The following is an 18,008-nucleotide window of genomic DNA, read 5'->3' on the forward strand; positions in this document are numbered from 1 at the left end:
ACCCCATCCAACAACACAGTACAGAGGTAAGTAAATCTGGAGATCTATTCCTCCCTTGAAAAAAGGCATACATCAAACAAAACGTAGGTGGTGCTCAAAAGTGAGAACACGCCCTACATGGAAATCTCTCAAGTGATGGCTGCTCTGGCCATGCACAGAGGCCAGTATCTTAACATAGATTCCTATGGGATCTACCAGCTTTTAGATCCAAGTCAGAGGATTCCACAGGAATCCAATGTTTTTTCACCAGAATGAAAATCACATGCCAGCGCAAAACCATTTGATTTTGGCAGGTACAGCAGGAAGCGGAGGTAGAAACAGTAATCTCGTTCTGTGCCCCCACTAGATATGCCAAAAACCATGAAAATACCCCAGAGCACAGAAAGGAGACGTTAAACGAGGTGTATCGTTTTTACGCCCTAGTTTAACACCTCTTTTTGCACCAAGACAGATTAGAAATTGATCTTCAAAGTAACTTATCTCAGGAAGCGAAGCTCAAGAATATACAGAAGCTCAGGAAGCCTTGGTGTCTGTGTGTTGATGATGTCCATTCATATGGTTACATTGGTTGGATAAACACAGGGATGTTGATGGGTCTGGAAAAGATCTGGGGCTGTGCCATTGTCAGGACTGTTGGGACCCGGGGCTAGCTATAGCCTTTTGGTTGTTGCTCCTGAGATTTTATCCAGGGCTACAACCAAAAGACCCTGGGCTATAGCCCCTTCAGCCCCCGCCTTGCAACGCCTCTGGATAAACACATGGTAAGGAGCAGCAGTCCCAGCTTTGCTGATGATTTTTCAGGGAAAGACTTCACCCATTGTGCAGCGTGACGCATGCCGATTCCCACAGTGGAGCCAGAGCCAGATTGGAGTCAGACCACTACGGCTGCCGATGGAGGACCATGGGAATTATATAGGCTAAGGAGACTCCATTGGCAGCTAAACACTATTACCAGCCTCATTACTGTTGAGGTATTATATCTGTTGGGAAGAGCCCAGCCACTATTGCTTCCATTGTGCAGGTTCTTAACTAAGGATTCTGAGGGGCCACAGCATGATGTAGTGTTAGGCATAGGAATCCAAGCACGTCCAGGGTTCCCGAGCATAACACTGCATCATGGGCATGGGAATCTGCTTTGATCACGGTAGTGCACGCAACAGAAATCAGCAATGGCATGCATCGTGACAAAATGTAGTGGCTATCATTATAATTTCATATTTCTCTCTCGCTCGCTCTCTCTCTCTCTCTCTCTCTCTCTCTCTCTCACATACACACACTTCGTATGTATTTCAGAATGCTGACGCCATGGACATGCATACAGATTCCCAGTATGAAGAGGGGGAAAATGGAGTGGACTTCCCACCAGGTTTCCCACTATAGACAGCTGTTCCATAACAGAAAGGTGCAAATGTGGAGGCCCCACAACAGCACAATTCTGCACCGACAGGAAAATGGGGGTATTATCCAAGTCTGGATGCTCTGGTGTCTGAGCCAAAGTAAAGCCCCGGCCTGCAGCATGCTCCAAATGCTCTGGGCAGACATGGCCCGCTACTGCACAAGAGATGGTACTACCCAGCAGGGTTGCAGTGATGAGGGGGAGACCAACATGTCCAGAATAGTTACAGTATGCAAAAAACACACACCCAAAGCTACCAACAGTCAGATATGGGTTGGTCTTCAGCTCCCACATAGGCTATGGACCCCCCTCTCCAGGTTCCAATAAAAGGATTTTTAGACGGGAAGGGGAAGAAAGAGGAGAGGGATGTGGTAATGATCTGAAAGGATAGGGCTCCTGCAGAAAACTTGGAAGGGTTGCAGATTTGTAGACTCCACATAATTCTGAGAAGGAGTGCTTGGGGTGGAAGGTGTTAAACGTGCATATATCTCTCAACAAGGACAAGCGCCAATGCCTTTTCCTTTAAAAGTAAACAAAAAAGGGGTTTAGTCTAAAGCTCACCAAACGATGAAGCTCCAACCTCTTTCTGTTTTAGAAGAAAGTGGAGAATCCTAAGGTACGAAGCCAGAGACCGGGGGTGGGGGCAGGGACTCCTTGCACAACTGCATACATCAACACAGTAGCAAAGTTATCTTGCATTGCTCCATTCTCCCCTAATCGAACCCATTCCCAGCTGGAGGAGCCCAATACCATGGCGCAAAAAATATCCAAGGATTGCTATTCCTTCAATTTATCAGCCTGCATGCAGGCTCCACCCCGATGAATAACAAAACCAGTAACCAATATGGCTTCCGTGTGCACCTGTAGAAGGATGGCAACGGCAGACTTTCCCTGGCACATCGACAGTTAACACTCAATAATTATACAAGCGTTGCGAGCGAAAGCTAGAAAGACAGGGGATCTAGTCTAGATACAGAGCGTCATCTCGTCGCCAGCAGTGTCGGAACCAGGAAAACAGGCAAAGAGGATTTGGGGCTATTGGCCAGTGATCCGTATACTCTCATCAGATATGATATGATATGGCATTTATAACGCGCCTATACACAAGTGTTTCAAGGCGCGATGAGTCAAGGGAGGGGAAGACAGAGACAACGATCCTACTAGGCCAAGTGATATTGCGATCGCGCAAGTGCAGGGGAGGGGGGAAGGGGAAAGTCAGTACATGGGATAACAGCCAAATAAATAAAGACAAAAAATAACAGTGCGGCCAGCTGGTGGCAAGTGCAAGGGTAAGTGCAGACATCAGGTGTCAAGTGCTAGTAGGGGCTGTAGGGATACAGAAACAGTCCCCCAGTGCAGGGTTGCCAGGGGGGTTCCATGTAGTAATGTCACCACAAAAATATCGCCATACAAAAATATCGCCGAAAAATGGTCGTTTTTTGTGGCAACATTATTGCATGGAACATGCGGGCGGACACCCCTGCAACACCCACATTTTTTTTAATTTCTTTTTTTAAATTTTTTTTTTTTTGCCCCTGTCGCCATATCTATGGTCACCCAAATAATATTGCCACGACATTTTCCCGGCAATATTATTTCCGGCGACCATATATGTGGCAATATTATTACCTGATACCGCCAGGGGGCAGTGCAGGTGTGCAACTGGCGGGGAGGGGACCTGACCCCAAGATCAGAGGGTAACCAGGTAACCAGTGCAGTTTCAGATTCAACCAGATGATTAGCAGGGGAGAGCAGGAGAGAAAGCAGGACTATGTCCTCCACCGGACACCATGCCTCTTTGAGCTTTTTTTCTCCATCCATTGAATCCTGGGAGATATGGGAATGGTCTCTTCAATTGAATGCAATGCACCCAAGTAAAACAAAAAAAACAAAAATAGTGGTCAGGGCTGCGCTAGGCATCGTTGGTGGCAGGGAGTCATCTGGTAACCCTCGCTGCATACCTTCGGCAGCAGGAGGTAATTCAATTGGTTGTTTAATTTAAAGGGATAGTGCAGTTGCCTGTTTCCTGGTTATGATTCCCTCTCACAGTTGAGGACTCTCACAGAGGGACGTTGTGGTAGCATCCTTTTTTATAATACGAATGTCAACTATTTCTGTACAGTAGATTAATAGGAGGCAATGCGGTTATCAAAGAGGGGGCGACAGGTTGCACACGAGCGGTAGTAGACAACGACGTTTGGATTTGACCTGCTTAATCGCAAAGCTGTGTCCATCTCTCCTCCATCTGGCAGTGGACAAGGTTCCAAGGTCTGAAGTAGAGTGCCGGGCTATCACAAGTTGTCATAGCGATTGTGGGTGAAGAGGAGCCGAATTTCTGTGGATTAGGTGCCAGGCACTGAAGGCCAGTACAGCTAAACTCAGTTATTTAGGTGCGCTCTCATCGTGGATAAGAGAATATTGTTACAGAGCAATACGTATGGTACTACGCATGTGTGGGCCTCGTTCCGGCTTGCGCATGTGCCGTAAATAAAGGAGAGTCCGTGCACGCCAGTTGCCGCCGGGACCCTGAAACATCAAGACGTGTCAGTGTATTTCTTTGTACAGGTGCGTGCTTGTGTGACGGGTGCAACCTTGGGCTTACCATCCAAAATTGGTGACGAGGAATGCCCTGAGTGGAGGGGTGGAATCCTGGAACAGCGTTCCTGCATACCGGAGGATTCATCTGAATACGCCCACTAGGTGCTGGTTCCTACGTGGCACACACAGCTGCCATTTTTTCATAAATAGGATGGTTGTGGCCCTCACAGGTGCTCGTGCGCTGTTTGTACCCACATTTGGACAATGTTTGGAACTCCCACAGCTAGCTGTCCCCAGATGGCTGTGGATAATTATAAAAAGGGTGTATTTTGTTCTGTTAGACTGTCTCCAGCCCAGTAATGAGCTCACAGGTGGCCTAGTGTGCTCCCACGTGCCTTCCACGACTCATGGACAGCATTGATCCAGCCCTGGTATACAGAATCTCTCAGGTGGGGGACAGACTTGCAGCCTCATACTTCAGGGTGAGGTGCTTGTGCGGTCTGAGGTCATGGGAGACCAGGAGGATGCTGTTGCCCCAGCGCAGCCACCATGCAGATACCAGGGAACATTGGCACCCATGCCCGAGTTTGACCTGTCAGGACCCCCGTCCAAGCTGGGTCCCAAGTTGCTCTTATGGGTCAAAAAGCTTGAGATGTTCTTCAGGGCCACCGGAGAGACTGAAGATGATGCCAAGGTGGCAACCATGCTATATTCAGCAGGATCTGAGGTACATCACATTTTTGAGTCGCTCAACTCACAGGCAACAACATATGTGGAAGTTAAAAACGCCCTCCATGAACTTTTTCTCACCCTGCCGAACCAGGATTTCGACAGGTTTGTCATGTACGCAGAGAGGCAATCTGACGAGGAGACATTGGATCAGTTCTGCAGAAGGCTGAGACAGTTGGCCAGCATGTGCAGATGGGAAAACGAAGAGGGCATGGTGCGTAAACAACTCCTTCAAGGGTGTAGCTCAGGAAAGCTTAGACGGCAGGTGCTTCGTGAACCTGGCCTGACGTTGGCCCAGATTCTGGACATGGGGAGAGCCTATGAACTGGCTGAAGTAGAAGTGCCAGGATGGATGGGGCAGTACGCCCTAGTAAAGGTGAGGAAGCTTTTGCTGTGGGACGCTCAGTGATGAATGCAGCTCAAAATCCCTGATGGACTCCAAGACGGCTTGAGGGGTTTCAAAAACCTGAACAGTCACATTCGTGTCAATATTGTGGCTACGATCTTCCACATGCTGGTGAGTGTCTGGCGAAGTTGAGCGTGTGTGATCGCTGCGGGGTGTCCGGACACTATGCAAGAGTTTGCAGGGCAGCCGTACCAGTAGCTGTATCAAGGCCCCGGCGAGAGTCAGCAGCAGAGGCCCAAGGAAGCAAAAGAGTGTCGCCACAGTAGAGCAGGGGATGCAAGAACTGGACATCGCCGAAGAGGAGGAGGAGGACGATGAAGTATTCTTTATCTCCAACATTGCATCAGGCTCACGGAAGCGACGTCAACCCACTTGTGTGGTCAACATCGGGGCACCCGCATATGCAAACTCGTTCATGCTGAAATTTGAAGAGACCATATCATCAGACTCCCTATATGGCATCGATATATAAAACACTGGGGGAGATACATAGACGACATCTTTTTGATTTAGAATGACACACAAGAAACCCTCAATTCATTTTTGGCATGCATTAACATGATCGACACCAAGATTCAATTGACGCATGAAATTAATCATCAGAGAGTTCATTTTCTGGACATGCTGTTGACTCCTAATGCACCGTTGCATATCATAAACCCACAGACAAAAACAATCTTCTACATAGAATGAGTTTTCTTCATCCAGCTACAATAAAGAGTCTACCATACAGCCAATTGCTTCACATTAAAGGAATTACTAGCACAGACTGCCAATATGAACAAGAAAAGAAGGAGATGCTGGACAAATTTAAAAAGTGAGGATTTAAAGAGGACAAATTGCTAACTGCTTCAGAGAAAGTAGGATTACAGGATAGATCCAGCTTGTTGTCGGCCAGAAACATAACCAAGAAAGAGAACCCACTTGTATTTGTAAGTAAATACAGCGTAGGGTCACCAAAAATCAAAAAAAATATTCTTACGCACTATACTAACTTGTGATGGTAAATTTCAAAGCTTATTCAAGGAGAAACCAGTCTTTGCCAATCAACAGAGGAGCAATTTGAGAGATTTGTTAGTAAAGACAAAACCCAAGACGAGGATGAGACCAATTTAAAAAAAACAAGGAACTTTCCCCTGCATGTTATGCAGTATCTGCAACAACTTTATAAAAGGAAACACAGTGACACACCCCAGAACGGGTGAAAAGATTAGAATCAAGAGCTATTCAACATGTATTACAGAAGGAGAAGTATACTGTATCAAATTCCTGTGTGGTCTACTATATATAAGACAAACAAGCAGGTAGGCTTGTTTAAGATGGAACAAGCATAAATCTAATATAAGAACTTGCAACCAGTGTTCGCCGGTTGCCAGACACTGTAATCCAGCTAATCATCAAGTTTCACAAATGTGTGCTCAAAAAGTGATAGAAACAGCAAACATAAGGACCAGTGTGACGAAGAAACTTGAACAATGTGAGGCATACTGGATTGAGAGGCTTGACACAGTATCCCCCCATGGGTTGAATGAAGAATTGGATTTACACTGTTTTCTATGAATAATTTTTAGTTATAATCATACAACATTGAACCTTTTTTTAGTTTACACCTAATGTTTGGACCAGCAGGATGCAGATGGTTGTTTTTTTTTTTAAACTTTATTTATAGATTAAGGAGGTACACTTTGCCGCTTCAACATGACATTCACAACATTCAACAGTTCGATTACAATATCAAAACACAGTTCCAACCTGTATTGTCTACACAGTCTGCACATTTTCGGGTCTGGTCGGGCTACTTCCGGCCGACCTCAATTCACACAAGTAAACTCTGAACGGAGCCCAGATGTCTTTAGGTTTACATGGTCTTGGTAGCGATAGCACATATTGTTCTTCACATTCATTGACCTGAGCCAGTTCTTTAAGAAAGTGATTTGCACGTGGTGCGTATGAACTCTTCCACTTCTGCAGTAATCATTTTTTAGCCACTATACATGCTACATTAAATAATCGTCTGGTCACCTCCGAGGTCTTCCCAATATCCCCGAATAAGTATTTCTGGGGTGTTAGGTCTGCTGGGATCTGTGTAATGGCCGCAAGGGTGGATGCTACTTCACCCTAGAACCCGTATATGGGTGGGCAACTCCAATAGTAACTCTTTTGTGACTCTTCAAAGTAAAATCTCCAGCAAAAGAGCTTCCCTCAATAACACTCTCAACGTAAAAACTCATGAAAAACCCAGGCCCACTGACCTAGCTCGTTTCCAGTTTGCCAAAGTCAATATTTTGGAAGTGGAAAAAATCATCTTATCTCTGAAACCGTCCAATTGCCAGGGAGATTTGTGCCCTGCACGGCTCATCAAAGATGCCACCCGGGACCTCTCCCCTTTCATCACAAAAATGATTAATGCTTCCTTCGCCACTCGATCCTTCCCTACTAACTTAAAACAATCCTGGGTACTCCCATTACTGAAAAAACCTACTCTTGACCCTGCCACACCCACAAATTACCGACCCATAACAACCATTCCATTTCTCCTAAAAATTCTGAACAAGGTTGCTTATGTGCAAATACAAAAGCACCTGGAAGAACACAACCTCTTAGGGTCTAGACAATCTGGGTTCCGGCCCCAACACCGGACGGAAACCGCTCTCATTGACCTGAAAGCCAGATCGATTCTTTCAGAGACAATGGGCAAGCTGCCTTACTCCTTCTCCTTGACCTATCTGCAGCTTTCGATCTGGTCGATCACTCTGTCCTATGCTCACACCTCCACACGGCAGCTCACTCCTCAACGGAAGCCATCACGTGGATCACATCCTTCCTTAACGGTAGGACCATGAGGGTCTTCTCTCCCACGGCTGCAGCAGACCCCCTACCAATCACCTGCGGTGTTCCTCAGGGCTCCGTTGTCTCCCCACACTATACAACATATTTACCAAGCCCCTTTTCGATGATTTGGGTCATCTCGGTATCACCTACACTAATTATGCAGATGATACTCAGATCCTCCTTCCGCTTCCTGGAGATTATGGAAAGGATTTGGCCTTGTGAAATAGAGTGTACATCATCATCCAGGCATGGATGGCCACTCATGGACTATGCCTGAATGATGATAAAACAGAACTTATTATCCTAGGCACCACACTCAACTTAAAGAAACTCGGCCCGGCCTACAATTCCTTCATGATTGATGGAAACAACATCAAAGTTGGACAGGAGGTCAAAACACTGGGATTCTATCTAGACTCCAATTTTTCCTTCAAAAGACAAGTAAGCTCCCTTGCATCCTCCACTGCTTACACATGCAAATTAATCCGTGCAGCTAAACCATTCCTGTCGAACTCCAGCTGCCTGACACTCGCCAGAGCTCTTATTTTGTCTCGCCTTGACTACTGCAACGCCCTATACCTGAGTTCCAAAAAGGCTACCACCAGTAAACTGCAAACCCTTCAGAACAATGCTCTCAGAGCAGCCCTGGGCATCTCCAGAAGGGAACACATTTCAAATTTTAGCCAACAGAACTATTGGCTATCCACTAAAAATAAAATTCTATTAAAAACGGCATCACTCACTCACAAGTCTCTGAACAATGCCGCCCCAACTTACTTGATCAACAGATTCCAACGACAGTCCTCACTAAGACCCACCAGAACCGCATACAAAAACTGTCTATCTGTTCCCCACTACAAGCGGGCCACCATAGGGGGCAACAGCTTCCCAGTAAAAGCTGCTTTGTTGTGGAATTCCTTGCCTCCAAACCTCAGAATTGACATGCCCTAACAGAATTTTCGCTCACTGGTAATCTCATGGTTGAAACTCGAGACCTACTAAGACTATGAAGTGCCCAGCACCACCTGCACAACTGTAACCACGTGTGCCTTCTTGCTTACCTGCTTTGTGCCTTCCTGCTTATGTGTATATAATTGGCCTCCAGGCTTCCTACTGATTTGTATATATCATTGGTGTATCTTATTCTTGTTTTTATGTATATTCTCTGCTATGTAACCAAGTTTCGAAAATTCTTGTAAAGGCTGTGCCCCGATACCCCCGGGTACACTCGCGCATTATAAATGATAAAAACAAACAAACAAACAAACAATACATATGGAATGCATCGGCATGTTCGCTTCCACATTTCAGGCAGCTGGCCGGGCCAGTACGAGTAAATTTAGCTACCCTCTCAGGTGTATAGTGTAACTTATTTAATACCTTAAATTGGATCTAGCGTAGGCCTGCGTTCATGGATACCCTTCTGGTTAAGTCGCAGTATTTTCCCCATGCCTTGTCTGAGATGGTGATTCCCAGATCAGCTTCCCATGAGACCTTGATCCTATTTATCGTAGGCGTGTTCGCCTGCACAACTGCGTATAGCCCCGAGACACTGACCCTCTCCTGTGTGGACAGTGTGGTGAGGCATGGATGGACGGGTGGTTCATCAGGGAATAGAGGCCATCTGGCCTTAAAAGCCATACGCATTCAGTGATATTGCAGTATCTTCAGTGGATCCCTCCCCATGCCAACTTTAAATTCCTCTAGTGTTATGAATTTGCCATTGGGGTATATATCTTTTAGTTTGAATTCCTCCTCTGGATCCCAGTTCTTTTGGACATCCAGGTCATAAAATGGTGCTATACCTGGGAAGTTCCAGAAGGGAGCTACCGAGTAGTAGGGAGTCTCCAAACCCAACCTACGAAAGAGTCTAGACCATGCATGCACTGTTATGCTAACTGGGTGGAATGGACAATCATCTTTATATTTCTTATTAAAGACTATGGAGCGTAAGTCGGTGGGGCGTACAGCGTGTTTTTCGATACCTACAATGGGGGGAGGTGCTCTGTTCATCGTACCAGTGTCTGATAAATTGGGCCTGAGCCACTAAGTAGTATAATTCAAAGTCTGGGGCCGCTATGCCCCCTTTGTTGTAGGGTTCCACCATTTTCTCCCACTTCATTCTGGCCGCTCCCCCTCCCCACACAAATTATACCGCCACAGAAAAAAGGGTCACGAAAAATTGTGCCCCTGCCCCCAATGGCATATTAGTAAATATGTATAGTAATTTTGGTAGTATTACCATCTTCAATATGGCCACTCGGCCAAGAAGAAGAAGAATGAGATGGCACATGTGTAGAAACAATTTGTTATTATGTATTCATGACAATACTTTTGAATTATGATTTTTTTTAACTCAGACAAGATCGTATGAAGGTTTGTTAGGGATTTTGAGTATATTTGGCCATGGCCAATTTAGAGTTTCTTTTCTTAAATATGATAGCTGTTTAGCGTATAAGCATTGCTGAATATTGCAATTGATTAATGTGCACAAACAGCAGGGTTGATGTCTTCTTTGGAATAAGGTACAAGTTAGATTATGCCTGATTATAAGTAGATGAGTTGACAAGACCTACTATGATCGACAAGACATACTATGATCGTGCTATTCACCGCATTTTGAAATAATGGATACACTAGCAACGTATTGTTTTTCTGTATATTTTGCAGAAAAGGAGCGTCAGTCACACTTGCATTTGGACGCTACTGAAATTTTTGTATAAATGTTGCAGTCCTTTGCGGCTTTGATTTCCTGTAATTGGCGATTTCTTACTGTGCAGTAGTGAATGATTTCTTTGTTACCTGGATGCTGCACCTGTTGGAGTGTATATTGCGGCTGCTGCAATATTAAACAAACAATTCTTTTTAACTGTACACTTCCTTGGAGTGCGCTTCCGGTATTCCTTTTCTGAACTTTTAAATCATACAAAGTTACATCTTTGATTGGTTATGCACAACTTTGTTTTTTATTTCCTTTCAAACATAAACTTTCTTCTTCAAATAACCATATCCCTTTTGTCTCTCAACACGTGTTTCTCCACGTTTAACGCACGTGGTTCATCAGGAGAGTTTTCTAATATAAAACAAGAGAAACATTTTTTTGCTTAGCTATATCAACCCAAATACATTGTTTATGTACAACAATTTAGGTGGTAGAGGCAAACCTCCAATTGATATATTCATTTAACATACTCACCAATTTTTTCGAATTCGGTAATATTCTCAACTTTTAAATCCTTTTGTTAAAGTTATTTTTTTCAACTTTTCCTGAGACACAGACAGACACCTGGCGATGTACGTTCATCTCAGACATTGACATTGAGAAATCTATTTGAAAGATTGGAAACAGTTTCGAAAAAAGAGTTAGCCAAGTAGTGGGAAATGAAAACCCTGAGAATGTATATGGATATGGAAAGAATTCCACGAGGTCTTAGAATATGTATTTTTCCTTCCTTTGAAGATGAAGATACAGAAAACTTGAATAACTGGGAGGCTCTCCTCGCAAAAACTTCAAAAGATATGATGGTCAGAATAATTAACCATTCGGCAATAGCCCATGAGAAAGCATTGGAAGAAATTAAGATACTAAAAGAAACAATTGAGAAATTGAACTTACCTGAAATAACATTTAAAAATTATCAAATATTAGATGATTATTTAAATAAATTCACTGAAGAATTAAAATCTAAAAAACAAAAAGCATTCCTAAGAGACGAAATAGATTATAAAATTGGAAGAGTATACACATATCAGAGAAAATATGACATCAAAGGAAAAACTACTCCTATTTCAAAACCTTATTCCAAGGCAAAAAAATGTGAATATACCATCTTCAACTACTCAATCATCTGACACAGAAACGGTTAGTGAAGCAGAAAGAGAAATAGAAGAGGAACCAAGTACATCAGGTAAAACACGTGAATTAAATTTTTTAGCAGAATTCAGAAGGCACAAGTCGATCACGAAATTGAACTTTCAACAAAGTACCATCAAACCAAGGGGCACAAGACCTGGTATAAACGAAGGTATATCAATCAACTTACCAAAAACAAGAGAGGAAAAAGAGGAGGAACGCAAAAACAAAGGAAGCGGACAAGGGGGAATGCAAACCAGATCACAAGACAAGAGGATGAAGTAAATTTAGTCATGAATCTAACTGGACAAGAAGTCGACACAACAATTAACAAGGTGTTGAATAAAGGACTAAATTTCAGTCCATCAAATAAGGCAGATTATTTTCACACTAATGTAGATCTATTCAAATTTTGTAGAAAATTAAAATTGAAAAAATACTTTGCCGAATCAATATTCGAGAAACAAAAGAAGACGAATCAGGATATCTCACCTCTGTCAGTAGAAATTGTAGAAAGGACAATAAATATCATGAATCTCACAGAAGAAAATTATACTACAGAAATGTTCCTGGATGAACAAAATATTGATCCTTGTTTATCGGAAGAATCGAACTTAAAACTAAAATCCAAATTCATTCCTAAAATGGCAGAAAACAATGTAATTGATGTCTTTCAAAAAATGGTGAGTGAAGATCTGAGACAAAATGTTCTCAAAAATAAACAAACGAAAATGAAACACAATCTTTCACAAAAAGAATTGATGGCTATTGAGACCTTATCAAAAAATACACAATGGATAATTAAGAGTGCAGATAAAGGAGGCAATATTGTCCTGATGCAAAGAAAAGACTATATTTCTGAAGGAAACAGACAATTGAATGATAGGAATTGTTATTGTCTACTACAGAAGAATCCAATTATGGATTTGCAGGCGGAATGGCACAGCATGATCAAAAATTGGGAAGAAATCGGCTTACTCTTGAAGATGAATATCATTATCTGAACAACACTCATCCAATTATGCCAATAATATATTTTTTGCCAAAGATCCATAAAACATTTGAACAATTTCCAACCTATAGACCAATCATCAATGGCATAGGTTCATTAATAGAAAGAGTTTCCCAATATATTGATTTACACCTTCAGCCTTTAACAACTAATCGGTCATCATACCTGAGAGACAGCAAACATGTCATACAACAACTGGAAGAAATACCCTGGGAAGAAAGTTTTCTTTTTGTAACTATGGACGTGGTATCCTTATATACCAGTATTGAACATTTAAAAGGGCTTGAAACAACTGAGTCCTTTTTGAAAACTAGATCAATTTTGTTCCTCCAACAAAATTCAATGATTCTAGAAATGTTGCATTTTGCTTTAACCAACAATATCTTTTTGTTCAATAAACACATTTACAGACAAGAACGAGGCACAGCAATGGGGGCCAAGTTTGCACCAACCTATGCAAACTTATTCATGAGACACTTTGAGATCAACCACGCATGGCAACATACAGCATTTACAAATGGATACATAACCTATTGGAGAAGATATATCGATGATATTCTTATGATATGGAATGGAGATAAAAAATAACTTTTTGACTACATCAGATATCTGAATGCGAATGATTATAATATCAAATTTACTAAAAAAATGAGTTCTGAAAAAATAGAATTTTTGGATCTGCTAATCTATACAGATGGGGAAAAGATCCTAACAGATCTATATATAAAGCCAACTTCAGTAAATAAAGTACTACATGCTGAAAGCAATCACGTGAAGCATATAATCAAACATATACCATATGGTGAAATTCTGAGAACAAAACGAAACTGCAGTTCAAATGAAAAATCCGAAAATCATGTTAAATTGCTCAAAGAAAAATGTATACAGAGAGGTTACAAAAATCAAGATGTGGACAAAGACATCTACAAAGCTGAAAAAGTACCTAGAACTGAACTACTAAAGGACAAACCAAGAATGGTGAAGAAAAGAGAAGAAAAGGTAGACTTCATAACGACTTTCAATAGTGAAGCTCACTTTTGAAAAAATTCCTGACAAAACATTGGAACATTTTGCAAAGCGATGAAATGCTAAAACAGTATATAGAAGCTAAACCCAGGATAATTTATAGAAGGGCACCAACTTTAAAGCAAAAAATTAGCCCCAGCCATATGAAAGAAGAAAAAACTGAAGTGTTAAGTCAATTTTTACAAGTACCAGCACCAACAGGAACCCACAAGTGTGGGAGTTGTGGAATCTGTGACCAAATGGAAAATGGTGTAAAAGAGATAAGGCTACCAAATGGAAAAAATCACAAACTAAAACAATTCATTAATTGTAACACTAAGTATGTGATTTATACAATTACATGTATATGCAATAAGAAATACGTGGGAAGTACTATCAGAGTACTGAAAATCAGAATACAAGAACATATTAGAGCCATTAAAAATAAGGACACAAGATACCCTATGGCAATTCACTTTAATCAAGAACATAAAGCAACTGATATTAAGGGTATCAAGTTTCTGGTCATAGAAAAAATTGAAAGCATGGAGAGAGGAGGCAACAGAGAGCTACAATTAAGGAGAAGAGAAGCGAAATGGATCTGTATTTTGGACAGTTGCAATACAGGGCTAAATTCAGATAATGAAATGAGTTATTGGTTGTAATGATTTGTTTTTTGAAATTCTGTTTGAAATTTAAAATTGTTTGGGGGTTGTGAAAATGTTTAACTAAATTCAAAAGAATTGCTGATATAGTGAAAAGTAACTTGAGAGAGTTTACATATTTATTTACACGTATGAAAATTAGAGACATATAATTGCGAAAATAAGGTTCAAAAAATCGGAACTTACTTTTGGTAAAGTGCCATGATCTTGAATTAGTGTCTTTGAAATAAAGTAAAACACATAGCTTATTCAAAAACTAAGATGGCCGCCGACCGTGTAGGAAAAACGCGTGACGTCTTCGAGCAACGTAACGCATGCCGTCATCGCGTTGCGCGGCGTGATGACGTCACACGTAGCGGGCCTGCGAGTATAAATAAGAGGATTCAAATCACTTTCACAGTAGCACGGACTGAGAAGGATTGAAGACAATCGTACCGGGATAAATAAGGTGAGGAGAGCAGACTAAGGGATACTTTATGATACCAAAACCATAGGCATTATTTAAACTTAACCTAAGCTTAAAAGTTTGTTTATTTTACTTCTGGTTTTCACAGAAATCCCATATATTTTTTCTGGAAGATAAGAAAGGATAAATGTTTTGCTATAAATGAAAAAAATAACTTTAACAAAAGGATTTAAAAGTTGAGAATATTACCGAATTCGAAAAAAATGGTGAGTATGTTAAATGAATATATCAATTGGTAGTTTGCCTCTACCACCTAAATGGTTGTACATAAACAATGTATTTGGGTTGATATAGCTAAGCAAAAAAATGTTTCTCTTGTTTTATATTAGAAAACTCTCCTGATGAACCATGTGCGTTAAACGTGGAGAAACACGTGTTGAGAGACAAAAGGGATATGGTTTTTTGAAGAAGAAAGTTTATGTTTGAAAGGAAATAAAAAACAAAGATGTGCATAACCAATCAAAGATGTATCTTTGTATGATTTAAAAGTTCAGAAAAGGAATACCGGAAGCGCACTCCAAGGAAGTGTACAGTTAAAAAGAAATACTGAAATTTGGTTTTCTGGTTAGAAATTAAGGCATTCTTCAAGTTGTAAATATTTGAAGGAAGATACAGCCGCATCACATACGCGGCAAAGGTTCATCCAATTACAGGTACCTGACAGTTTAGTACATCCTTCTTTAGCTTTAACAACATGTGTGAGTTTTCTTGCTTGAGCACAATTGTTGTGAGAATTGACAAACTGTAATACTAGTAATTTAATCAGCATTTTAGTTTTTTTCTGGCACTATATAATTCGCCTTGATGAAAGACCAGTCATTGGGTCCGAAATGCATTGGCAATATGTTGGAATTCTGCTCCCTCAACTAGAAATGAACTTTGGGAATTAAAAATAACTGCAAACAAAACAATAGAGGACTTTTGTCTATCTTTTCAGATGGAAATCTAGCTATTATATTTTCTCTTCAACATTATATGCAATAGTGTAATTTGCTTCAGTAGTTTTTACTACATTACAGGTGACCCAAGGTCTGATGAAAGTTTTATCATCACACACTTTTTGTCAACATCGGGGAAACACCTACATTGGTGCTGATAGACACTGGAGCATCCGTGTGTGTCCTGGCTGCAGGACATCATGAAGCATTACCTAGCCCACCGGCGCTTGAAGGAACTAAAGCCAGAATCTACACATTTAGGGACGACACACCCTTGCCATTTTGAGGGGCATTCGTAGCACCAGTCACTCATGGACAGCACTCCATAAAAGCAAGATTCTTCGTAACAGAGGTGAGTTCACACTCTCTGTTGAGCTGTGTGGCATCTGAAGCACTGAACATTGTGCACTTTGCCATGTCCGTGTACCTGTCAGACATACAAAACATCACGGAGCGATATGCGGACATATTGAAGGGTGTTGGCAAACTCAAGGTTGACCGCATACATCTTCATATTGACGAGTCTGTGAGACCCACAGCACTGAAACATCGGAGGATCCCTTTCCGCCTGAGAGCGCAGGTTGAACATGATCTGCAAGCACTTGTAGACATGGATATAATTGAAAGGGTCGAGGGCCCCAGTCCCTGGGTGTCCCCGATTGTAGTGGCGGCCAAGCCTAAACAACGAGGTGCAGTGCGCATCTTCATAGACATGAGGCTGCCCAACATGGCAATCCGATGAGAGCGTCACATAACACCTACGCTGGATGACATAGTAGGAGAACTTCAGGGTGCCAAGGTATTTTCCAAACTTGACCTCCGCTCTGGTTAACACCAGCTGGAGCTGTGCCCTGAATCCCGCTACAGAACCACATTCACAATGCACAAGGGCCTGTATCAATTCAAGAGACTAAGTTTTGGCATCTCATCGGCAGTCTTTCAGTATGTGATCCGGGGGGCGCTCAGCAGTCTGAAAGATGTGATATATCTAAGCGATGACATTTTGGTGTTTGCTTCCTCCGAGGCAGAGCACATGAAAAGGTTGGAGAGAACCCTGGATAGGATACCGAACTTGGGCCTGACTCTACACAAAGGGAAGTGCACATTTTTTAGAGACAGAATAGAATTTATTGGATTTGTGTTCCATGCAGGAGGCATTTCCCCAGACCCAGAGAAGGTATGTGACATTAGAGAGGCAAAACCCCTAGAATCCCCTTCAGACATTAGAAGTTTTCTAGGGATGGTGAATTATTGTGGGCGGTTTATCCGCGATCTGGCATCACTCTCAGAACCTCTAATGGCCCTTACAAGAAATGACGCCGTGTGGGAGTGGTCAGCCCGAGAACAGAAGGCGTTTGACGCTATCGAAGCGGCACTGACTGGGGATGAAACCATGGCATACTTTGATCCCAAGAGAGAATCGGAGCTTTTGGTGGATGCTAGTCCCGTCGGACTAGGGTCAGTGCTGCTACAGCCTGATGCACAGGGCCAGACACATCCGATAGCCTACGCCAGCAAGGCCCTGACTGACACTGAGAAGCAATACTTGCAGATTGAGAGAGAGGCGCTTGCCATTTTATGGGGCTGTAAAGATATTCGGTTGTGCATTTTGGGCAAGCCTGTGTCACTCATTACCGACCACAAGCCACTGATCCCCATCATATCTGGTGGGTCCTCAAAGCCTCCCCCACTGATCGAGAGATGGATGCTGTCACTGATGGAATATGGGGTAAAACTCCAATACAGGCCAGGAACGAATATGCCGGCAGACTATTTGTCCCGCCACCCTGGACCCGGCCGGATGCAGGAAAGACCAGAGGAAGACGACTGTGCAGAGGTTGTCCATCACGTAGTGGAGGCTGCCATGCCCATAGCACTGACCATTCCGGAGCTGGTGGACGCATCCAGAGTGGACAAAGTATTTCAGCTCATTAAGGCTGCAATGGACAGCAGAGACTGAAAGGGAGTATTGGCCAACAACACCCGGAGAGAGAGGGGTGCCTAACAGGACCTGCAAACGAGCTATCTATCTCAGAAGAAGGGCTGATGCTGATAGGGTGCCAGATTGTTGTGCCCCGGGCACTGGTGGTGAAGGACCTTGAGCTGGCCCACCTGGGGCACCAAGGCACGGCCAAAACCAAGGCCCACCTACGTGCTAAAGTGTGGTT

Source organism: Ambystoma mexicanum, chromosome 9, assembly GCF_040938575.1.
Source record: "Ambystoma mexicanum isolate Mex_15411 chromosome 9, UKY_AmexF1_1, whole genome shotgun sequence".
Classification (NCBI taxonomy): domain Eukaryota; kingdom Metazoa; phylum Chordata; class Amphibia; order Caudata; family Ambystomatidae; genus Ambystoma; species Ambystoma mexicanum.